The 26,372-nt window shown below is 42.9% G+C and overlaps 1 long non-coding RNA gene across 1 annotated transcript; it reads left to right on the forward strand.

Annotated features, from left to right (window-relative positions):
- Positions 1-9,655: 9,655 nt before the first annotated feature.
- LOC129622525 (uncharacterized) lies at positions 9,656-24,832 on the forward strand. Its single transcript, XR_008700037.1, has 4 exons — positions 9,656-9,744; positions 19,997-20,204; positions 20,857-20,987; positions 24,751-24,832. It is a non-coding gene; the product is annotated as an uncharacterized LOC129622525 (long non-coding RNA).
- The last annotated feature ends 1,540 nt before the right edge of the window (positions 24,833-26,372 follow it).

Below are 26,372 nucleotides of genomic sequence, written 5' to 3' on the forward strand. Positions count from 1 at the left end.
ATGGTCAACAAGGCCAGGGTGGCATGAAGGGGTCGCTCCAGGGGCTTCAGCAGATGACAGAGGGATGCTGGCAAGCTCTTCAGTGAGAGGCTTGGGGACCCGATTGCAGGGCTTCCTGGGGATAAGAAATCACAGTGAATTTCCCATCTATAGAATCCTATCCTCTTGATGGCCCCAAGGCACTTATCTCTATAGGTGTTAAGACAATAAACTGGGAAAGTTGAATTATATAGAAATATGTTGATACTACCTTGAAGTAAGGTTTAAGGAATTATAACTATGTCCTTTGTATCCATTTCTTTTAGGTAGTTGAGGGTATTTTAATGACAAAATGCACTTCCAGGCAGTCCTAATTTTTTTCGGAGTTAAGAGTTGGCGTCTTAATGAGATCCAAACAAATCTGTGACATGACAGATGAAGAGATGGTTGGTACCCAAACAGTATCAGAGCCTGCAACCAGTTTGACAGTATTCTTTCAGGTCACGGGCATGAGGGAGGCAGTATGGTGGGACATCAAACGGGGTTGAACTTGGTTCACCTGGTCAAGCCAGGAACCCTGTGCTGTGTACTAGACAGCTGGAGTATATATACGGAGTTTAGCAGCTTCATTACCCTGCACTGACTCATCAGTGGAAAACTCAGCTCCTCCAACACACCAACACTCAATGGCCCTTGCCCAAGTTGCAACTTCTGAAGTTGACCAGGGATGATTTTCTGCCATATCTAGACAGTATCCCAGACCTTACAACATCAGATTTTGATTCACTGTGATCTGAAACCACATACATACTGGATGACAATTTGTGTCACTTGATACCAAGTCAAAGTATCCCATGGTAAATTAATTATCTCCAAATTTAAGGGTGAGTAAGTGCTTCCAAATTAAAGTGTTTACAGAAAGATGGGTCATGGTAATAAAAAACAAAACTTATAAATTTATGGGAAATACTTTTTGAGTTACTCTAGTAGGTCACTTTCACTTAGTCTGTCCTCTGGGGATATATATAGATACACAAAACTGATACATATATATGCTGATATTTGATAGGTAACTTTTAAAATCTGAGATGCTGATTCCTAAAATTCAGTCAGTAGCTTTAGACTAATTTTATTTTTCTTTCTTTCCCAAGATGTTGAGTTCTACATAGCTTAGATTTGAACCAATTCTCTGTGTTTTTATATTATTTGGCTCCATCGAGTCTTAGTTGCAGGATGTGGGATCCCTCATTGTGGTGCACGGATTCTCTAGTTGTGCTGTACAGGCTCTCTAGTTGTGGCGTGCTCGCTCCAGAGCACGCAGGCTTCAGTAGTTGTGGCACACAGGCTCTCTAGTTGTGATGCATGGGCTTAGTTGCTCTGTGACATATAGGATCTTAGTTCTCCAACTAGGGATCAAACCCATGTCCCTGCATTGTAAGGCAGATTCCTAAACACTGGTCCACCTAGCAAGTCCCGGAACCAATTCTCTGTATTATTTTATATTCTTCTTGAGCTGTTTGTCAGTTCTCATAGCTTCACCTTTCAGGTGTATATCCTGCACCTTCTAAATACAGGGCATGGAACTAGGAGTTCATTGTGTGTACTATGAAAGTTGTAGACCCCTACAAGTTTACCTGCCAGTGTGGGAAATGCAGTGCACACTAGGGTCAGCTGGGTGGGGTGTGCCTTTTGAGATCAAGGCTTGATAGAGCCCACTGCCCCCCACCCCTGCCATTCTGGGAATCCTAGCTTGTGGAAGTCCAAATACATCTCCAACTTTTCTGTGAACCCCCAGGAACATTTGGTGTATTCTATTTTCTAGACTTTTGCTTCCTTGTACGAAAACTTGGCTCTACATTTTTTGATAAGTCGTTAGGGTGATTCTCTTGCTGGTGTCTGTGAATCACACCTTTGCAAACACTGATAAAAGGTAGTACAATTTGCCTCATGTCTTGTTCCCAAGTGGGCATATCCAGAGGGGTTCAGCAGAGTCAAAGACTTTGATGCAATACAATCCCAGCAAAACTCAGCTGGGATTAATGACTCCCTGTTATTTTCTTATGTTCATAAGACAGAGATGTGTATGAATAGTATCAAAGGAATGTTATGGACAAGTCAATATCATAAGTGTTCAGAGGATGGAGAAGCCATTGTGTTCCCAGAGTACACAAAGAGATCTGAGACAGCTTCCTGAGAGATGTTGAAATGAGACTTTGAGGTTATCAGCTCTAGGGCGAACAAGATGAACAAGAGCTTGGGAGGTGGACATGGGGGCAGCAAGAATTCGATGTGGTTGAGCCCAGCCAGAGTGAAGAGCCCTGGGTATCAGACTGCCACTTGAACTTGGAGGAGAGACGGTAACCTTGCCATCTCTATTGGGAAATTCATAAGACATATTTTCTTTTTGAATTAGTGCCTCCCACTCCATTGATGGACACAACCGAAATTTGTAAAATGACTCCTCAGGGAGGGTGCTTTCCTGCTCAGTTGATCCACAGTGCCTGATGCTCTGCTAGGAAGCAGGTTTTGTCTGCTTCCCCAAGGCCTTCTTTTAAGGCTTCTGAAAAGACCGCCCTTACTCCCTTTCTGACCTCAGTGCTCCCTCACCTCCACCTGCCCACTCTCGGTCGTCCCGAGGCTGCCATTTCCCGTCTCGCTTTCTCTCGTTTTGTTCCTCGTGAGCCTTGATTAGAGGTGAGCCACAGAGCAGTCCCCTCGGGCAGCTCCTTTCTTTCCACTCTTCCTTGAGCTGAGGCATCTGGTTCTCATTCTCCTCTTGATGCATTGGGCTCCACTTTCACCTTGCTCTGTTTTCGTATATATTACCCTGCCGGTTTGAAACTCAGAGCTCCAAACTGGTCTTGCCCTCTGTAATAAAAGTAGCATCCAAAGGGAATCAGAGGAGAGCGGGACAGGTTGAGAAAAGCTTGGGTATGAATTAAGCCTTATCCAGAGCAACATTTCTATCGTCAGGGAGATGGGAATCTGTCAAAGTCTTTCGATGGAGAATTTCTTACCTCGATCTGTGTACAGTCTTTGTGGAGTCTGTTGACCCCCACAGTGAGATTCAGATTTGGATATGGGCATGTGTGTTCTTTGGATGATGGAATGTGCAGGTTTAATGAAATTCTCAAAGACTTCTCAGGCCCCAAAGAGGTTAAAATCCACCATTACAAATCTTTCTATGTGATTATCTGTAGCAATCCCGCTGTTCCTAGGAGGAAGCTAAAGCTTAGAGAGGTTACATGCTTGCTAAAGTCACTAACTGATGTGAATGGGAGGCGGTGAATCCCTGTCCCTCCTGTCCCTCTGGTACTGGAGACAAGTCCTTATACTTCCTGGAAACTCTTGTCACCTACTGGACTGCTCAGGTGTGCAGAGAAGGCTGGGTCAAACCCATGTACTTTCTTCAGTACCTGGAACGATGAGGATCACCTAGAGCAGGTGTGTTCATTCTTGGTTGAAACAACAAAGTCCTGGGTACCTTGTAAACAGCCCGATGCCCTGGCATACCCCCAGTCCAGTCATTAAATCGACCCTCTAAGGGGTGGAACTCAGGCACCAGTAATTTGTAAAAGTCCTCTGGTGACTTCAATGTGCAGTCAAGTTCAAAACCCATTAACTGCTAGCATCTGGAATGGTGAAATGAGACTGAACACCATTTAGGAAAGCTGGGTTCTGGCCCCTGAGCTCAGGGCCTTCACCTTTGATGGTTTCCCACCCAAAAGGCATGCTCAGTCTGGATGCTCCATCAGGACTGCCCTTTCCTCATCTCTGCTCATCAAAACATTGTTCATTTTCCCAAGTCCAGGTCCTAGGATGATGCCATTAGCCAGAAATGCCCTCTCCCTTGCTGGCCCCTCAAAGCCCTGCTGGGTCTTCTCTCCTGGCTCTGTGGTTTGCACTTTGTGGATCTCACTGTCCCCCCGTGAGGGTCATCTTTGCATCCTCTCTCATGCTGCTGCCAGCTCTGTGCCTGGAGTCCAGTAGTCAGCTCAGCATGTGTTTCTGGATGGATGGATGAACATGTGGTCTTGAGGAATTCACCTTCTTCTTAGCCACCCCTTTACCCCCAGCCTTTTAGATTAATGTCCCTGCTGAAGTCATGACAATTTTTCAGTCTCCAGAATTAATTTCTAGCACAGTCACTGGTGTTTCCAAGGTGTCACAGTGATTAAGAATCCACTTGCCAACTCAGGAGACACAGGAGACTCAGGTTCAATCCCTGGGTAGGGAAGATCCCCTGGAGAAGGAATTGGCAACCCACTCCAGTGTTCTTGCCTGGGAAATCATATGGACGAGAGGACTGTGGTGGGCTACAGTCCATGGAGTCACAAAGAGCCAGACAAGACTGAACAGGTATACATGCATGCACAGGCACATAGTCAACTGGACTAGGATGGTTTTCTGGGATTCTTTCATTCTCCCAATGAAGGATATGTGGAAAGAAGAGCCACAGTTTTCACTCAGTTCTATTTGTAAATAGTGTTTTTTACAACTTCTAGTCAAAGGGAACCGAAGTGAGCTATTTTGTTTTGGAGAACTCAATTATTTTTTGATACTCTTGCTGCTATTCAACATTTCCCTTTCCTGACCTGAGAACATCTCACTGGTTTTAGTTGCTCACTGAACGAGGATGTCTGCAGCTCAGCCCCTGTTCAGTACAGACCTCAGAGTCTGCTTCTACAGCCTCAATACTTAATTCCACCTTGTATTTGGGCATTTCTAATATCATAATTAGAGAAGGAAATGGCAATCCACTCCAGTACTCTTGCCTGGAAAAATCTCATGGACGGAGGATCCTGATAGGCTACAGTCCATGGGTTAGCAAATATCATAATGGTTTTTCTTGCGATTTTTGGGGGCAGCAGACTGTACCTTTGCCTTTATTTACTTTTTTTTTTTTAAAGTAATTTAATTTGCCATTGGAGGATAATTACTTTACAATATTGTGTTGGTTTCTACCATACATCAACATGAGTCAGCCATAGGTATACACATGTCCCTCCCTTTTGAACCTCCCTCCTACCTCCCACCCCTTCCCACCCCTCTAGGTTGTCACAAAGCACTGGATTTGGCAGCCTTGCCTTTAAATGCCCTAGTTTGTCTTCAGTGTTCCCAAGGAACTGTATTGAGATTCTCCAGATACACTTTTTTGTGATTCATCTAATCAAACAACATTTGGGGATAAGGTGGGGGTGAATGAGGAGAAGGAAGTAAAAATGCTCAGACTCATGGACTGAGAGGCCCATGAAGTCCTAGAGGTGTGGCTCCTTCTTACTGAGGTGGTTCTTCCCTGTCCTCTAAGCATTTAGCCTCCCAATACGGTGATCATCACAATGGGAAAGAGCAGCAATCCTGGAGGGTTAGTGTTGGAGTGTTAGTGTTAGTCCCCACCAGCATCCTGAACTTGGCTTAAAAGGAAGAAGCTTTCACAGGGTCACCAAGAAGGATGTCCAGCCAGTGCTAGGACTCTATGCCCAGTGGAGCTTAGGAAAGGTGGGCAGGACCTGGCACCTCCTCATTGTAGGTGGGAAAACTGCTGTGGTACTGGAGCTGCTCTTTTGCACAGTGTGAATGGCCTACGGGGTCATGTCATCAGCTCAGTTTAATATTCATGGAGCTGCAAGTGATATTAAGGTGATGAAAGTGAAAGTGAAAGTCGCTCAGCCATGTCTGACTCTTTGACCCCATGGACCCATGGAATTCTCTAGGCCATGAGAGTGGATAGCCTTTCTCTTCTCCAGGGGATTTTCCCAACCCAGGGATCAATCCCAGGTCTCCCGCACTGCAGGCAGATTCTTTACCATCTAAGCCACCAGGGAAGCCCAAAAATACTGGAGAGGGTAGCCTATTCCTTCTCCAGCAGATCTTCCTGACCCAGGAGTAGAACCAAGGTCTCCTGCATTGCAGGCAGATTCTTTACCAACTGAGCTATCAGGGAAGCCTTAAGGTGATGAGAGTTCTTCTAAATTAATCACACACAGCCATCTGAACTAGCCACATTCTCTTAGACATTAAATAATGTAGTCTGTACTGAGTTCGGCCTTGACATTTTCTCTGTAGCAAACAGGCATTGGAGAAGCTGTTTCTTTTCATTTTATTTAAAAACATTTTTCTCAGGATTTTTATAGACAGAGCCTTCTGGACAAGATGCTAAGGTGTCTGAGGCTCCCATTTCCTTTGAACTGACCAGTGAAATACACACATTTGCAAAAACTTGTATTCATATTAGAAACCAGAAATTGATGCCAGTTGCATGCTGCAACACCAAAGAATTTCTGAAATAGGAATGATGGGGTTTGAACTGAAAAAAGCCTGTCTCAATAATCTTGTCTCAGAGAAAGAAAAGTCCAGCAATTATATTGAGGTGACACGGGCAGGATCTCAGTGACAATGCTGACCCAGAGAGATGAACACTGGAGGTGGAATCAGGGTGCAGAGCTCTTCAGTGCATGTTATTTGAATTGCTCTTCTGTGAAAGTGTAGGCTTAGTTCCCCCTAAATTGCATGGTGAGTTCTAGAGTCCCTCCTGAAACAAGCAGTAGCACAGACCTCATATCTATATATCTATATATTTCATATCTATATATCTTATACAGTAGCTTGGTAGCACAGACCTGCTATTATGGAGAATTCCACTTGATGCCAGAGTTACACCCAGCCAGACAGAAATACTATATTGTAGGGTGGGATTGATTTCACTGGTGTTGCCTAGATCAATGTTTGTGGCTAAGAATTTGCCTCTGACTGTTATATTGGCTTTATCCTTATTATTTCAATATTTTTTCCCTATTTTTTTTTCTTTTCAGTTGTCAGTTTGATTTCCTCAAGGACCCTAAAGTTATTACAGAAATATAAATTTTTTTAACTTCTCCTAGCTTTCCTTCCTTGGAGAAGGCAATGGCAACCCACTCCAGTACTCTTGCCTGGCAAATCCTATGGACGGAGGAGCCTGGTAGGCTGAAGTCCATGGGATCGAGAAGAGTCAGACACAACTGAGTGACTTCACTTTCACTTTTCACTTTCATGTATTGGAGAAGAAAATGGCAACCCACTCCAGTGTTCTTGCCTGGAGAATCCCAAGGACAGTGGAGCCTGGTGGGCTGCTGTCTATGGGGTCGCACAGAGTCAAACACAACTGAAGTGACTTAGCAGCTGCAGCAGCAGCTTTCCTTCCTAACTCTAAAAATTTAGGAAAAATATTGTTATTTCCTAATTTTATTGAGTTGTGGTCAGGCAATGTGGTTATAGAATTTATGCATTTTGAATTATTAAAATTTTATTTATTGCATAGTATGAAATACTTCATGGGCATATATTAATATATTTTTGGTTAAATGCCAAATTAAACCTCTCTTTCTCCATCCCCTTCCCTCCTATCCTCTCACTTTCACATCTATATATCTTATTCTAACCTTATTAATTATATGGTTCAAATCTTCTGTAACTTTGTTTTTGATTTATCATAGGTTAATAGTGCCTTATTAAGTTTTCTTAGTTTCATTTCTAACTTTGTAATTAAAATCATAAAAATTTTATCTAATATTAAATTATTTAGCACATAAGTATTTGACTTACACCATATTATTGTCAATATAAAACTATTGCTTTATTCATGTAATATTTTTTACCTTTTTCTGATGTTATTTCTATTCCTTCTCTAATTTTATTGCATTGCCTGACATGTCTAAGTTAAATCTTGTGCTTTTAACCTTTCTGTGTCATTTGCTTTGTTGCACTAATGGGTGATAAATCACTGTTATGTGTTCTAACTTAAGCTTTCTGTTTCTTTTTATTGAGAGAGTTTAACCTGTTTATGTTTACTGATATAAATTCCTCTTTTTCCATTAATCTATTATGCTTTCTCTTATTAGAGGTTTAATGAGGATTAAGTGAGATAATAAGTCTAATGTTCTTAGCTCAGTGTCTGGCACATATTCAGTACTTATACTGCTACTTATCATGTCAATAGAGGCTCAGAAAAGATTCATTAAGCACTCATTCCTGAGAAAGCTCTTACAACAGTGAAGGTAACAAAGAGAGTCTAGTCTATTTAGCTTATTAAAATTTTCAAATATCCTTCAAAATTTGTTTTGTTCCAATGACTTATGTCTTCGACCTTAGAAGCACATAATTGGCATATGTGCGTGCGTGTTCAGTTGTGTCTGACTCCTTGTGACCCTGTGAGGTGTGGCTCGCCAGGCTCCTGTGTCCATGGGATTTTCCAGGCAAAAATACTGGATTGGGTTGCCATTTCCTCCTCCAGGGATCTTCCCCACACAAGGATCGATCCCTCATCTCCTGTGTCTCCTGCATTGCAGGCAGATTCTTTACTGTTAAGCCAGTGGGGAAGCCAGTTGTATTAAAAATACAGCTTCCTGAGCCTCATTCTATACTGCTGAGCCAGAATTTCCAAGAGAGAAGCCTGGTGATTCTTTTGAAAACAAGTATCCAAGGTGATTATTGTTATTAAAGAAATTTGAGATCTACTACAGTTTCCTCATTGGGACTTTTAGACCTTATCATTTGGCTTTATTTAGTAAATTTTATGTGCTTTTTAAAACATTTATAGCATGGAATCATAGGTTCATTCCAAATCAAAGTGGGAAGTAACATTAAAATTAATTGGAAGGGTCCTTTTAAAGAAAATATTTTAAAAGATTCAAATATCATCAATAGCTTTCTTAATAGATAAACAAGAAAATCTGATAAACAAGAAAACAAATACTGGTAGTACTATCAGGAACTATAAGGAACAAGACTAAGATGGCCACCGTCTTCATTATAGTTTAACTTTGACAGTCTAGCTCCAAGCTCAGGTCCTGGAGTCCAGAGGTCCTGGGTGGTGGCCTTCTTTCTTCCACCACTATCTCTTTAAGCACTGGTTCAGTGTGCCTCTTTTCTCAGTTTTCTCAGCTCTAGAATGGGATATAGTAACAGTACCTAACTAATGGAATGTGAGGATGAAGTGAGGTGAAGCATAGGAGATGCTGAGCAGACTGCATGGCCCATTAGTTAGCACTTGCAAAAGTCTCCTTTCTAAAATTTTTGCTCATGTACACATGAAGAAGGGGCTGAGGGAGAGTGTGGACCCAGACCCCCTGAGTTGATGGATGTGAACTCTGGCTTTGGAAATTTGTCCAGAGCATTTTTCACTCTACCATCCTACTTCTTAAACCTGGACTTATTAGAGTTGAAACATGAGAAACAAACACCTGAAACAGAGTTGTCATGCAGCACAGGCTAAACTGCCCAAAAGTCCAAGGTGAGCACTCATGTTCCCTGACCGCAGCCCTGAGTGACAGAGGGTGGAGGGGAGAGAACCTTCCAGCACCTTACACCTCGGTGGCCACAGCTCATGCACAGATGGGAGAGAGTGCCGCATGGACACCCATCCCGACTTTTCACTTGTAACCAACCTCCAGCGGGAAGCAGAGGCTGGTACACATAATCCAAAGCCTTGTTACATCTGTGTGCTGCCCTCCCTGGGGTGGATGGTGCTGTAGGTCTGCTCTCCCAGCGGGCATGGCTTGAAGCTTTCATTGCCAAGACTGCAGGGCAAGCTTGAAGGAAGCTTGAAGGAAATTAAATCTATGGGTCTTGATGCAGAGCCTTGAGCACCCTTCCTTCACATAAATGTATCACATTATTTCCTCCACTTTGTTGGCTGACAGGGAGACAGGAAGTGCGCTGACATGGAAGTGAACTTCTCTGGTTGGGCTTGGCCCGCAGCAGCCAGGAGGCATCAGGAAACATCAACAGGTAAATGTCTGGGTAGATGAATGAAGGAGCCCATGGCTGCACGAAAACCTGTCTTGATTTCCTTACCAGACTCGGTTTTTCATTCTCATTCAGTTATAAGAGAAGTCTTACATCTCCTGTGATGGTGAGAGTAGGTAAAACAAATAAACTTCACCTTCTATGAAAATCAAAAATGAAGATGTAATAAGCTCAACATTAAGAAAACTAAGATCATGGCATCTAGTCCCATCACTTCATGAGAAATAGATGGGGAAACAGTGGAAACAGCGCCAGACTTTATATTTTTGGGCTCCAAAATCACTGCAGATGGTGATTACAGCCATGAAATTAAAGATGCTTACTCCTTGGAAGGAAAGTTATGACCAACCTAGATAGCATATTCAAAAGCAGAGATATTACTTTGCCAACAAAAGTCCGTCTAGTCAAGGCTATGGTTTTTCCTGTGGTCATGTATGGATGTGAGAGTTGGACTGTGAAGAAAGCTGAGTGCCAAAGAATTGATGCTTTTGAACTGTGGTGTTGGAGAAGACTCTTGCAAGTCCCTTGGACTGCAAGGAGATCCAACCAGTCCATCCTAAAGGAGACCAGTCCTGGGTGTTCATTGGTAGGACTGATGCTGAGACTGAAACTCCAATACTTTGGCCACCTCATGCGAAGAGTTGACTCATTGGAAAAGACTCTGATGCTGGGAGGGATTGGGGGCAGGAGGAGAAGGGGACGACAGAGGATGAGATGGCTGGATGGCATCACCGACTCAATGCACATGAGTTTGGGTGAACTCCGGGAGTTAGTGATGGACAGCGAGGCCTGGCATGCTGCAATTCAAGGGTCCCAAAGAGTCAGACATGACTGAGTGACTGAACTGAACTGAAGCTCAACAGAGACTAGGCATCAGAAATTCTGGGCTCCAGCCCTGATTGCCCCTAGCAGTTGTGTGGATATAGGCATATGAGCTCAAACTTCAGTTTTCTGTAGAATACAGTTAATAATATTTACCAAGTTGATCTCATCAGGTGTTTAAGGTATACTGGACAATTCACACAGAAGCTTTGTTGAGGGCATGGTTCAATTCTTATGTATCCCTCTCTGTGCTTAACAGTCAACTGTTCAGTGAATTTTGTGTTGAGTGAATGAATGGGTTCATGAAAGAGCGCTTCAAGCCCTAAATACCTCATTTTAAATGATCTTTTGTCACTCTTTATCTCCTCCTATCCTATGACTTTGATGAAGCCAGGGAGGGCATCTTATTCATTGCTGTATCTCTGAAGCTGACATCAGGGCCTGGTGAGTGGTAGGCTCCAAGGTCACGGTGGTAAAATTAGTGAATGCTGGACAGCAGTGATGCTATTACAAAGAAGCTCTGAAGCCCCAGCTCCTTCTCTTGTTCTCAGTTTATTTATTCTGAAAAATCCCATTTGGTGTGAAATGTATCTTGGTTCACTTTATCTGTATGTCTTGTCTCTTCCATAAACTGTGAGGTCCCAAGGGAGGGGTCACTACCTTCTATCTTGGCAGTTTTCCTGACCCCTGAAGACACGCCTTTAAGCTTAGTGGATGGAGCAACTAGAACAGGTCTGACTGACTGTTGGACCAATGAGTACTTTAAAAGCTAACATTATTATTTTTTTAAAGTAATACATGCTCATATTAGGAAATTTGAGACTACAAAATATTATAAAGAAATTAAAAAAATCTTTCCTTAATCTTTCCATCCAAGTACTATTTTGCCTTTACAAAGTATAAATTTTATTTGAATTTATCAGTATAAAAGGAAATTGAAGAAATTAGTTTCTGACAATGTTTCTTCAGTGTGAGAGTCACTTATTTCTAAACTATTTCTTGTTGTTGCAGCACTCAGAATCTTTTAGTTTTAGTTGCAGAGTGTGAACTCTTCGTTGTGGTCAGTGGGATCTAGTTCCCTGATGAGGGATAGAACCCAGGTTCCCTGCATTGAGAGCGCAGAGTCTTAGCCACTAAACCACCAAGGGAGACCCAGTATTCATGTGTTTTAACACATTTTTGATGGACATGACTTTCAGTGTCTAGTTAGTAGAACTTAGTCAAAGGTCAGAAGACACCTCTGAAGTCTAAAAATCAAGCAAGCAATACAGTTTTTCTCTAATGAAGTAAAAAAAAAAAAGGTTACACTGATTTTTCTGATTATTCTGCAATAAAGACTAATAGCAAAAAAACTAATCTGTAGTAAAAATATCCCATAAAAGCAATAAAGCACTTGGAAAAAGGTAAGCAGACATGTTTTGGGGAAACAGGGGGAGTATGGTGAGTTCTATGACCACCTCAAGTGTGTATGTGCTGTCAGAGGACTAGTTTGTTCTTCCTTTTCTCCTAAGACCAGGAACAGTAAAGTTTTAATTTATTAATTTATGCCAAACATAGGTTGAACACTTATATATGCCAGATAGTGTCCTACATGCTCAAAAAATTTAAGCTTATTTTCTTCTCACAACTCTCTTATTTTGCAGATAAGGAATTGAGGTTTGGGGTGAGAGAAGGCCTTTATTCCAACTTCAGTAGATCTGTCAAGGACTTCTGAGAGATCATCCGGTCTAACCATCTTGTGTCAGAATCAGGAAACTGAGGCCAGAGCAGTTAAATGATATTCACGGTCTCTCAGACATTTGTTAACACTGCTGGGCTAATCTTCAAGTCTCCTTCTTCTTACTCCAGTGCTCTCTCCATAATTCTGGCCCTGACACAGTCCTGTGATTTGCCATGGGACTAAACACCCTGAGCTGTCAAATCTTTGTGCTTGGACCCATTGGGGATGTTGGCATTTGCTCTTATCAGTTACATCATCTTTGCTGTGTGGGGGACCTCCTGGGCCAGTGAACTTGTGTGCAAAGCAGTGAGTATCAACATCATTGTAAGAGGAAAACAGGTTGGGAAAAAAAAACTAGAGGTTCAGATGACTGCTGCTTCCAGAAATTCCAGGCCATGATGTGTGAGAAGATGCAAGCCATCATCCCCCTTCCAACTTCACCCTTGTCACTTGGAGTTAGACCATAGGTGCGAAGGTGTGAGAGGGAATATAGCTACTGTGTTTTCTTAGGCAAATCACTAATGCCAATCAGTGCGTGTGGGCACAGACCATGTGGCAAGCCTTGGAGAATGCTTTCCTTTGTGTCTTCATTTTCAACACCAGCTTCTTGTTGTTTTTTAGCAACGGTTTAGTAAGTGTTCCTCAGGTTTCACCCTTTCAACATCTGAATGTCATTCCTTTGGCTAACCGATTTTTTTTTTTCCTTCCACTTCTTCACTTGGTGATGACAGGAGAAACTGTTAGTTTTTAAAAAAGTTGATTTAATGGTCCACTTGCAAGAAGCCACATAGCAACCAATCTGTTCTTAAGATTTGGAATTTATTTGATTCATCTTCTCAGATGACTTATTGAAATTGTCTTTAGAATGTGTCTAAAATGGGTGTTGTGTGCTCTGCTGATGGCACTAGACCCAGAATTTCCATCCAGGTATTTATTTAATTGTCTCTTCTAATTCTCTCTGCTGACACTCATCTTGAAGCTTACTTTTGCCATTTTATTGGAACAGTACTCACTCCACCCCTGCCCCAAACATTTAACTCCTCTAAGATAAATCCAAGCCCAACCCAGAAATTCCCAGGTTGGCCCTAAATCAATGCCAGACTGTACGGTATGTTAGTAATGGCTCATACTTCAGGGAGAAGAATTTTCATGAGTAGTTTCAGAGAAGCAGATAAAAGCAGCAGAAAGCCCACACTTGGGCTGTAGTGATCATTGCTTAAGACATGTAGGAAAGATTATCATGGAGAGAGGAGAGATTCATTGTTTGAATCCAAAATGAATATTACGACTTTGTGTCAGGAAGCCTGAGCACCTCCAAATTTAAGCTGAACTCTGTAATTGCATTTGAATTTGGTCTTCAGATAAAGATAGAGAGATTCAGGGTCTTTCAAAGTGAAGCGTGGTCTGCTGCTTTGGGCTGTTTTAGGGGCCTTTGTCCATTAATGGACTGGCCGCTCTTCAGAAAGGAGTGATCTTTGATCTGCAAAACAACAGAAGTACCATCTTCCTGAGTGTATGGAAGACACTTGAGGAAGGCATGGGTCATGGGCCAGACTTTAATTTCTTTCCTGTAAGAATCTATGTGGTACAATCAAGCATTTTTAAAAAGATAAACCTGGGGCAGTCACCTCTCTTCTGCATGTCAGTTTCCTCTGCAGAATCAATGGTGTAGAATAGAGATATTTCTAATGATACTACTGTGTTCTCATTATGATTAGTTCTGTACCAAGGTTTTGAAATCATGAAACTGAAAGCACCTCAGAAGTCATATGGTCTAACTGCCTGGCTCAGATAGCCTTTGCTGTGTGCCAAAACCATTTGAGAATTTAGTGGCTTCAAACAAAAATATGCTATTCTTCATCATCCTGTAGGGGGGCCAAGCAAGACTTTCTTCCACTTTCTTGGGACTCACTCAATACTGCTTTCAGCTGGAGGGTCAGTTGGGCTGGAAGGTCAAAGATGGGCTCATTCACATGTCTGTAATTTGGTGTTGGCTGTTGATTAGGGTCCTTATTTTTCATTTTCAGATCTTCTAGTAGATTAGATCAGCTTCCTTATAGGGAAATCTCAGGACAGTGTTCTAAGAGGGGGGATGTCTATCAAGGACTAGGCTCAAACTAGAACTCAAAAAAGTTGCCTTCCATGTATTGATCATTTTGAAAATGCAAGTATCGTAATCCCTCTAATCTAGTGCTACGTTCATTCTGTAACACACTGTTCCCCAGTGGTCATTTCCAAGTTCATTCATCAACCACAGTAGGTATTATTGGGCAAGTACCACATGCCAGGAACTGTGCTGGGCATTTTGGTAGATTGAAAAGAGGGATGGGGTGGGGAGGGAGGTGTGAGGGGGTTCAGGATTGGGGGACACATGTACACCTGTGGCTGATTCATGTTGATATATGGCAAAAACCATCACAATATTGTAAAGTAATTAGCCTCCAATTAAAATAAAGAAATTAATTGAAAAAAAAGAAAACATCTCTTTTCTTCAAGTAATCTATATCCTATGTCTTGCATAACATTCAAGAGGGTTAACAGACCACGTTTTAAATATGGCTGTAACCTACTCCTATAGGCTCTATAAGACCGTATGTCATGGGTTGAAATAAAAGCCCCATCTTATCTTGAGTTCAATAGCATCACCATATATTTTTACTGGGAGAGTTGAGGTGCTTTTCCACTTTCCACAATCTCCTCCACAGTAAGTTTAATACATGAAGAAAGACAATATCCAAATTATCATAAATCTGTCGGCATTCCATTTCAGAACAGAGGCAAATGGAGCTTCCTTGTATCTTAAATGTTGTATGTATTGGGATTACTGTTTTATCCTTTAATGGGGTGGCCCTCAGGGTCAAGTTTTATTATCTGCATCTTAAAAATGTAAAGCTGGAGTTTCAGAGAGGGGAGTAGAGGGGTGACCTGAGTCAGGGTGGGAGATTAACCTCCTGACCTTGGAGACTGATGACTCTCGAGCAGCACTGCACTCCAGAGGGGAGGCTGTTTTGGGACTGAGAGGAAGGCCAGACGCCCTGGTGTTTCATTTTAAGCTTTGAAAGGTTAAACTTAGGCTTGCCTTTGCCCTATAACCTGTCAGGGCCACCCCCTCGCCAAGACCACCTTTAGAGTTCTCCACTTTTTCTTCCTGGACCTTAGTTCTGCTCTTCTCCCACACCCACTTCTGGTACCTGACATGCACTTGTCATCAGCTGCTCCCTTCCATACCTGATTTTCAAGAAAGAACCAGCTACCAGTTGTTTACATTTCAAGTGTGAATGTCAGTTAATGGGCAAGTCTGATCTTTTTCTAGGAAAAGAAAAGCTTTATTCATGGGAAAAGGGATCCTGATCATCAGCAAATAGGTTATAAAAACATACCCAAGGCTCCTTGGATCATACCTGCTACTTTCTACTCTTAATACCTCCTCAGAGAGTCTAAAACTCTAAGACCACTGAGGAGTAGAATTTGAAAATCAGAGTGGTCAGTGGAAATACTGTTGGTACTCCCTATTTTGTGGGTGAAAGGACTAAACTCCAGAAAGAAGTAGTGGGTTGTCATGTTATACAACTAGTTAGTGGCAGAATTGGGATCCAAATTTAAATCACTAGATCTTTAAACAAGCAAAGTTTGAGCCAGGTATTATTTCCTCTTCCTGCAAAACAGATCTGCACAGAGCTGGACACTTTTCAGATGCATAAATTCTCATAAATCTTTTCTAAGTCAGTGGAGGTCTTTTGATACAAAAAGGGTGGAATAAGGAATGGAAAGGAAACCATGGACTAGTCTCCGAGATGCTATTGTTATTGATTTTGTTGCTGCTGCTACTTCCATGTGACATATGGAAGTGACATCAGAAAAATAGCATTTGACAGAATGAGTCTTGGGCTCTAGCATTCAGACATAAGTCTCTTATGTGGTCTTGGCAACTCACATGATCTTGCTTAGGTAATCTCTAAGCAAATTTATAGACTTTCCAACTCTGGAGTTGGGAGACAAGATCTTGGTGCAGTGACCAGATTGTGCATGGACTAGGAGTAATGAGGGAGTGATGGTTGCAGTAATAGAGTAATGCTTGGGGTAATGTTAGCTATTTTGGGGACAGCAAAGAGGCTGGTTTGAGTAAGAAGAATGACTTAGGTTGGCAACTTTGAGTAAAATAGAGATAACAGTTACTTTCTTAACATGAGAAAATATGCCTATCAGGAACTAAGACGGAATGCTGACTCATGTTGCCATGATTAACCAGCGCCCTAGAAGTACCCAACAATGCCGTTAGCGCTTTGAATTCTCTTGTTTGGGGCCCCCTTTAAACTCAGGAAATTATGAGAGCCTCTGTTCTTTACTGAAAGAAGTGGTTCTTAAATGATAGAATTTTGGGCATTGTGGACAAGCAAATGGAAGAAACAATTTTAGGCAGAAGCCTTCTAGATGGTCATGTGTTCATACTTACACATCTCTCTTCTGGTTTCTCACTGGGGCATTTTTTAGGGTAAGCATCTTATAACAGGGCTTCCCTGGTGGCTCAGCAGTAAAGAGTCTGCTTGTCAATGCAGGATACGTGGGTTCGATCCCTGGATCAGGAAGATCCCCTGGAGAAGGAAATGGCTACCCACTCCAGTATTTTTGCCTGGGAAATCCCATGAACAGAGGAGCCTGGTGGGCTACAGTCCACGGGGCTGCAGAGTTGGACACGACTTAGCGACTAAACAACAAACCTTATAACAGCGCTTCATTCAGAATTCCTCCTGACTGCTGGACAGGACAGCCTGTGGATGGAGCACTGCTCATGTGAAGATCACATTTCAGGTCTGCTACTCACCAGCCAGGCGGCCTTGGCCAAGGCAGTTAATGCCACCAAATCTCTGTATGTTTTTATGAAAATAGGGACAATGAAACCTACCCTCTTTGCATCACAGAGTTATTGTAAGGATCAAGTGAAAAAAAAAGTGTGAATGTGTTTTATTATTGAAGGAAATTTATGGAGATGAGGGATGGTTCTTGTCTGGACCAAACCCATGGGGCTCTAGTCTCTGGAGACCCATGGAACCATGTTTCAGCCCTCACCCTATAAAACCACAGTCTTTTTCTAGTGCACCCAAGGCCCGCATCATGGAATCCCATGCACCCAGGGTATATGGATTTCAGAGTGAGAGCCAGCTTGGAATTGTGTTAGCAGAGCAGGTACAGTTAAAAAGCCTGGGGCTTTGGAATTTTTAAAAGGGAACCAACACCAACATCTCTGAAATAAATTGATTTGGTTGAAACTCTTCCAAAGAAATTACCTTAATTCTGAGACTAAATATGCTGCGTTCCAGCCCAAATGGACTTTTCTTGGCCAATCCCCTGAGAAGTAAACATTCAAGTTTAATAGGGAAAGGGCAGTAGAACTTGCAGTTTTAGCTCACTGATGTCACCAATCGCTTTTTGAGCCAAAGAACAAGAAAATCCAACACTTCCTTCAAGTATGAAGGCATCATATGGGAACGATACAAATATGTTTGTGGTTTCTCTATATTTTCTCTTAAAGAAAAACACAGGAATTGAAGAGGATACATTTTTCAGAATCTTGACAGACATATGTGCCTCTCTTGGAGAGGGGGCCCACCTGGGAATGTTGGCTGTCTGGTCATAAAAGCTGTCTTTTTATTCTTTGTTTTAAAAATACGATAAAAAATATAAGCACAGAAGGTCCAAACTTGTGGAAGAGCTTAATGTTAAATTGAACTACAAAAGTCAGACCCCAGGATAAGATCTTAGTATTAGGGAATAGGAGAACGTTTGAGCTGAAAGGCCAGAGTTCATTTTGCTGGGGAGGAAGTGAAAAATTAAGATCTGGGGGGAAGTAAAAAATTAAGATCTAGCTTACTCCAGGTTACAGGGCTTCTGTCATCAAGGTTAGACTGAAACACAGGACTTTTTGACATCAGAACTCCTGCTGTCTTGTTTGAGAAAAAAATCATTCCTTGATAACAAAGACATTGTGTTAAGGCCACCCTGAGTCCAGTGTTCTCACAGTCATGGCAGTAATGAGTCTGAGTGATTAGATAACTGGGCAATGACACCTCACTCATATAAGGGAGCAGGCTAAGGCAACTTCCAATGGTAGCTGACTAAAGTCAAGATCTGTATTCCAGGACTGTCTCTTAGGCAGGTGAATCAAATTGTGGATTTCAACGGTCCCAGTAGAGCTTGCCGAAGGCAATGGCACCCCACTCCAGTACTCTTGTCTGGAAAATCCCATGGACGGAGGAGCCTGGTGGGCTGCAGTCCATGGGGTCGCTAAGAGTCGGATACGACTGAGCGACTTCACTTTCACTTTTCACTTTCATGCATTGGAGAAGGAAATGGCCACCCACTCCAGTGTTCTTGCCTGGAGAATCCCAGGGGTCGGGGAGCCTGTTGGGCTGCCGTCTATGGGGTCGCACAGAGTCGGACACGACTGAAGCGACTTAGCAGTAGTAGTAGTAGTAGAGCTTGCATTTTGAGCCAGCTCTGGACTGTTTTCACTGGAGTATGCAGAATACTTGGGTGAATCCAGTTTCATTCTGTCAACCTTAAACAGGCATTGCTGAATTAGACAGATGTTCACAAGTGAGGATCACCAACCAAAGAGACGGCAAGGACTGGAGCATCTCCATCTTTATATCCATAGTCTCTAATGCCCAGGAATTATTTAAAAAAAACATTTGGTGATTGAATATGGATAGTTAAATATTATGTCAGTGGTACGATTGCACTGAGTGTGGAGAAGAGGGAGTGATCAATCTTCCTGGAATATTTATAAGAACAAGTTCAAGGATTGCTTCAAAGCTGATATTTGATCTACACCTTAAAGGAAAACACATTGCAGAACAAATGATCATACACTTAATCTATTTAGATCTGATACTTTGGCTGGTGGGTGAAGGGGGATTAGTAGGTATGTAAAGCACCCAAACCTCCCTGATAGGGAAAGTGACCCATGGGTTTGAAAGCAGGGATCAGGGTACCCAGCTTGTTTGTATCAGAGCTGCCCAGTGTGCGTCTGGGTGGAGCTTTGTCCTTAGGTGGTGGAGGCGACTTTGGGCCTTGGACCAGGTCTCAAGTGGCCTCACCTGACTTCCTGCCTTGCCCTTACTTGGGTCCCTGGGAAAGGCTGTTGTCCTTGGCCTCCCTCCACCCCAGGGTACGCAATTACTCAGAAACTCCCAGCTGCTCCCAAGCCCCACACTGAGTTTCCAAACAAAACCTGTGAAAACAGATCTCCGGTGGCAGCTTTGGCCACACTTGGCAACTGCCTGTGTCCACGGTTCACCAGCAGGCTTTGAGTCCCAGACACTCTCCACTCCAGATGCACATGAAGCCTGGACGGACACTGTCTTTGAGACACATCCAGGAAAGATCTGCCCAGGAACTCGTGGATGCAATGTTTTTCTTTTGGCTCCATCCAAACCAAATGGAGCTGAATATCTGCATCCCAACCCGTCCCTTTATTGCAGACACAGGCTCACAGCTCTGCAGTCGTGCAGTAGGAGAAAGGCTCTTCTACCTGCTGGGTCTCACAGGGGTTCCCAATCTCTGCTTCTTCCCTGATGGGGACCCCAAGCTCAAGGGCGGCCCTGCCCCCCTCATGCCTTCATCTCACCAGTCGCCCTGTCTTCAGTATCTGGACCTGCCTTCTTGTCTTGCTGATGCTCTCCCCTCATGCAGGTCCTCACCTCTGGCTGTATTAATTCGATGAGCTCGGTTGCTTCAGTCACGTTGACACTTTTTGATCCTATGGACTGTAGCCTGCCAGGCCCCTCTGTCCATGGGATTCTCCAGGCAAGAATACTGCAGTGGATTGCCACGCCCTCCTCCAGGGGATCTCCCCAGCCCAGGGATCGAATCCACGTCTCCTGTGTTTCCTGCTTGGCAGGTGGGTTTTTTACCTCTGACCCTCCGGGGAAGCCCATTATTTCAATAGTCTCCTACTATTCACCCTACAGCAGCCATCCCCAACCTTTCTGGCACCAGGGACTGGTTTCATGGAAGACAATTTTTCTGTGGATGGGGAATGGGGAATGGGGTGGGGTGGGGGCAGAGGCAGGGAGCACATTGCATATATTGTGCACTTTATTTCTAATATCAGCTTCAACTCAGATCATCAGGTATTAGATTCTGGAGGCTGAAGACCCCTGTCCTACACTGTTCCCTTCCTTCAGAAGGGTAATGTTGCCAGACTTTTCTTTCCAAAATATAAACCTTCGGTGACATTATTCCCTTGCTCGAAACCCTTCTGAGGCCAGCTCCCCTACCCCTCGATAGTCTTGGAGGCCAGGCTGCCAGTGTTTGAACCCGGCTCTGGCATCTGTCCCTACTGTGTGACTGGGGGCATGACCTTGAACCTCTATGCCTCAGGATCCTCCTTGTGAAGTTGTTTTAATAACCTCCCTATTCGAGTTGCTTGAGGGTGAAACGAGGTGGTATCTAGGAAGGTCTTAGGACAGTAACGGGTTGGGGTGAACGCAATTTGAGTGTGCATATCACACCTGTTTACCCCTTCTCACTTCTCACTTGTCTTTCTCTAGATCTATTCTCCGGCCCTGTTGGACACTGAGGAGGCAGAGACAAGAGCTGCCTAGGGCCTGGATAATGGATGAGTCTTCCCCGTAGGTCACGTACTGTTGATTATTTGTGAGGGGCTGCCTGAGTGCTGGAGGTGGGTGATTCTGAGCCGGAAAGAGAGCCATGATCTGTGGGCTATATGTGCCATTAATTCAGGGGAGGAATTAGTGGCATAGGTGCCAGGCATTAGTCATTCCCAGAAGAACTAGGGTTTTACTAGACATTGTAACTTAGAGGAATGAATAATTAACTGTGGAATTTCAACTTTCTATAAATAAGTGTTCAGAGTTCAGATGAATCATGACAGCCTTAGTGCTATAAAACAGTAGAGAATCCTCTACTACATACCCTCATTTAACTTAGCAAACACCAATGTCTAAAGACAAGAGGAATCTGCCTGCAGATGCAAGAGTTACATGTTCAATCCCTGGGTCAGGAAGATCCCCTGGAGAAGAAAATGGCAACTCACTCCAGTATCTTGCCTGGGAAATCCCATTGACAGAGGAGCCTCGCGGGCTACAGTCCATGGGGTCGCAAAGAGCTGGACACAACTGAGTGACTAAATGATAAAAAAAAAGACATGTGGCGTGTTCAAGGGACCATGGCTGGTTTCAACAGTGCATGTTCTTGACTGCACAAGAACCCAGCCCCCAGCTACTCATCCAGTGTACTCCTTAAGTGGCACAAGTGCTAACCTCAGGTGAATTTGATAAAGCTTATCACAGCTTGCTCTCTTATCCAAGAGTCTGCTGTGGTTCCCTCCTACCCTAAGAGGAAGGTGAACTCTCTCGTGGGTATAGAAATCATCCGCAGCAGGATCCTCTTTCCCCGTTCAGAATCCACCATAGCTGGCACTCTCTTGCACCGCTGGTGACAACACAAATTGACACAATCCTTTTGGAAGCTTCCCTTGTGGCTTACCTGGTAAAGAATCCGCCTGCAATGCTTGAGACCTGGATTTGATCCCTGGGTTGGGAAGATCCCCTGAAGAAGGGAAAGGCTGCCCACTCCAGTATTCTGGCCTGGAGAAGTCCATGGACTGTATGGTCCATGGGGTCGCAAAGAGTCAGACACGACTGAGCGACTTTTGGAAAGCAGTTGGCAGTACACATGAAGAACCAAAACATAGTCATACGGCCCATAATCCTACTTCTATATCTCTTCCTAAAGAAATATCCCTTAGTAAAGAAAAACCTGTATGCAGAAATATTCACTGTAGCATTTTTGTAATAACACAAAACTGTAGAGAACGTTGGTATTTATCATTAAAGGGATTTTTAAACAATAAATCATGATGTATTTATGAAATGAACTAGTGAGATCATTACAAGTGATGAACATAAAAACTGTGAAATACCATGAGACATACTTTAAAGCTAGAATGTTAAGTTAAAAAAAAGCAGGATATAAAAATATAGATAGAGTACAGTGACAATGATCTGAGAGAGACACAGAGGGGACAAAAGACACTAGCGAAATTTAAATAACTTGTATGGAATTCTTTTTCTATTACAGAAAATTTATGTGACAACCATACATTATTTTCATAATATCTAAAAATTTAATATGTCATAATGATAAAGGTTATGGTTCAATCCCATTTTCTTTTTGTTTTTTTTTTTTTGAGATCAAAATTTATTTTTTTCTATTTCTTCTTTTTTATTTTTATATACAGAACTAAGACCAATTACTCATACAGCCACCTCAAAAGCAAGCTAAATATTAGATAACAGTAATTCTCTGAACAGTACAAATTCACCAAAAAGTTGTATGATACAGAAGTATTACAATATTGTTGTTCTCCATGGTTAAGTCAGTAATTTTCTTTACTTTGTTTAAAACTAGAATATCCTTTTCTAGAAACCCCACTAACCATTTTCTAACTGTCCTTGCCTGGAATCTTTCCACTCTTGTCTTTGTGAAGTTGTGTGAACTGACGTCTGGTGTGTGCTTCTGCTCCAAGTGTGGTTGGTGGACCTGTCCTCCACAGAACAGTTGTAGCCATAGAGTAAACTAATGTGTTTACTCTAAAGCCATAGAACAAACTAATATGTTCTGGTCATGGATGGGGGACAGTCAGTTTAGGGTCTAGGACAGGGCTTGAGTGCTCTCTGCAGGGGTGGAGAGTGGGGAGAAATGATGAGGAAGATGGATGAAAAGCTGGGCAAAAGTATAGAAAATCAGTGACAGATCCAGGGGGTTCACTGCACTATTTATTTTACCTGTGTGAGTATTTGACTATTTCCTAATAACAGGAGCTGAAAATTCCTGCACATTCCTTCTGAATGCCATTCTAGTCCTGTCTTTGGGGAGTATTATTTCTGTGCATTTTACTCATGCTGATCTCGCTTTTTTTGTGTGTGCTGTGCTAAGTCGCTTCAATCATGTCTGACTCTTTGTGACCCCATGGACTGTAGCTCACCAGGCTCCTCTGTCCATGGGATTCTCCAAGCAAGAATATTGGAGTGGGTTGCCATGCCCTCCTCCAGGGGATCTTCCCGATCCAGGGATCGAACCCAATCTCTTATGTCTCCTGAATTGGCAGGTAGATAATTTACCACTCATGCCACATGGAAATATTTTATTCTTTATTTATTTGGCTGTACTGGGTTTTCATTGTGGCTTGCGGAATCTTTCAGTTGTGGCATGTGGGATCTAGTTCCCTGACCAGGGATCAAACCTGGGTCTCCTGTGTTGGGAGCATAGAGTCTTAGCCACTGGACCACCAGGGAAGTCCCTGATATCACTTTTGATGACTAATTTGCTTGGTGAGATGGTTCTATGTATATGTATGTATGTTCATGTGTGTATACACATCCCTGTGCATACACACACACACACACACACACACACACACATTCACATGTATACATTACACACATATTTTAGATTTAATTTGCAGATAGAGTTGTAAACTCTCTGACAGTGTATATCTCACTTTACATTTCTTTTTTCCCAAACAACACTTTTGAAAGACATGGGGATGCACAGTCACTGTTTTATAAATGACTTGTTCAGATTTATAACTTGCCTGATGACTTGTTAAAAGCAGATTCCTGTGTCTCTGCCTGGAGATTCTGATTCACTTGGCCTAGGGTGGGCCACGGCCTGTAGATCTGCCAAGAAACCTTCCTTCCTCAGTGTCTGAAGGGCAGTGAGGTCTTATACTGTCCTCTATTAAAATAAGCATATGATTGGGAGGGGAAAGTCCATTCAAACAATTGCCAAGGCTTACTGACCAACACCCTCAGCCTTTAGTCCTTCACCACTGGCCCAGGGTGGAGAAGGGGATCCGGGATGAGGCTGGGAATAAGATCAAGGTCTGGATGGTCTCTGAGAGACAAGATTTAAGGACAAAAAGAGAACTTCACTGAGTTTTAATCAACACTGAGGCTGTTTGTTGGACTCATGGCTCTGGCTCAGTAAATCCCTTCCAAAATCTCATTTCAATTATTTAAACAAATTTGAAGATAATTCAGCAACATGGAGCAAAAGCATGTTCTCAACGTGGAGCATGTTCTCAAAAGATCATGAGCCCAAGAAACATGTACTCAGTGAGGGTCTAGGTTACATCTGAGAAATACTAGTAGGTATGATGGATTTCATGTATTGGGTGCCCACGTGTCAAGCACTGTGGTAAGTACTTTAAACCTGGTTCTGGTACAGATGGAGAAACGAAGACCACAACAGCTTAGTAAGTGGCAAAGCATCTATTTGAACCCACATCCGTTTGATTTTGAAAGTCATCTTTCTTCCATGCTATTCTGCTTTTTTGTACACCCAGTATCTAGCCAGGGTCAGGAGCACATGGATTTTCATGAATACTTCTTAAATGGGGTCATTTCCCACTGTGTTAGGTTCCTGTGCATTCTCAACCCAGCACTGGAGGCCAGAAGATTCCAAGAAGAATATAGAGGATTCAGAGGAACAGTCTAAGGAAAAAAAAATTAAAAAACAAAAGAGGACTAATGAAAGGTAGAAAAGGTGAAACAAAATAAAGATTTAGAGTAAAATGATTGGGGTAATTAAACCTGGAGAGGAAAGAGCTGAAGACAGCCCTCTAAATGGTCCTCTGGTTATGGAGCTAGCAGACGTGTAGCAAGAAGAGGATAGCTCAGCTGGAGGAGCCAGGGGAGGCCCGGGGAACCCTGCAGTGACCTGGGACTCCCAGCCTGTGGGGCTGAGCTCTGCGGAGTGGCTGACCATGGGGTTTTGGATGGTGACCAGGCTCCTGCTGAAAAACCTCCAGAAAGGAAAGAACTACAAAATTCGCTGACAGCTCAGTTTGTGTCTATGTGTGTGTGTGTTGGTCACTCAGTCCTGTCCTCACTCTTTGCGACCCCATGGACTATAGCCCACCAGGCTCCTCTGTCCATGGGATTCTCCAGACAAGAATACTGGAGTGGGTTGCCATTTCCTTCTCCGTTTGCCATGCCTCAATCTAGTGACTTTGCACGTGTGTATCATCCCATAGTGCTCGACCCGTCACTCCTTCCCAGGATCAGTCTGGTCTATCACAACAACTGGAAATACCATTATCTGCATCTCAGTGCATTTCTGCAATCTCTGCAGTCTCAGTGGATAATCTGACATCATAGGCCATGATGGATCGTCTCCGACCATACGCCCTGAAAGACGCACATACCACACCACTGCCAAAGACTGTATCGCAGGCACTCTGGTCTCTCCACTGAAGCTCCCTGTCATCAACAGCTTTGGCTCCAGGTGAAAACATGGAAGGCAGCAAAAAAACCAGCCCGTTCAGCCTGTATACTGGGAGCACTGGAGTTATTACACTCATTAGCAGAGCCGGGAGTGAGCTGGCAAAAGGGATGCTCAGTTCTAGCTTCTTTGACCTATGTTTTCTGTGGGGTCAACTCTTTTACTCAGCTTTCCTGATTATTTTTGCTCTCTCTACCTCCTGTTTCTTTTGAAATCAAACAAAATTAAATCCCTCAGTTTTAACGAGTTTAGGTTAGTATTAGATTAGTATTAGTATTAGGTTAGTATTAGTATTAGGTTAGTATTTAGAATAGTATTTTTATTAAGCCTGTCATACATAAAAAATAAAAACAAATTCCATAGGAAGCTTTACATCAGAGAATGAACATAATTGTTTTAATTACAAGGCTTGTCACAAAATTCTTTACATGTCCGGGGTGCCTGGATTATTCATTTGGATCTCTTCTGCTATTGGAAAATGTAAAATGATGTCAATAAGGAGACTCCCAACGGACTTTCAATTATGTGGAGCTACTGATTCTGTTACTCCCAAAAATAGCCCTTGGGTAGCCAGCTGCCTACAGCCTACAACTCGAGGACAGGGAAAATATTATTGGTTCATGTGTTAAGCCTGTTGAAGTTGAAAGCATCCTTCAGAATTTCTTCCAGAATCTCAGTCTCTCCAGTTGGAACTGTCTCTGCCTCCTCTCAGTCTCCATGATCCTCTCTACTTAAAGCACTTGTTAGAGATGGCCCA

Source organism: Bubalus kerabau, chromosome 11, assembly GCF_029407905.1.
Source record: "Bubalus kerabau isolate K-KA32 ecotype Philippines breed swamp buffalo chromosome 11, PCC_UOA_SB_1v2, whole genome shotgun sequence".
NCBI lineage: Eukaryota > Metazoa > Chordata > Mammalia > Artiodactyla > Bovidae > Bubalus > Bubalus kerabau.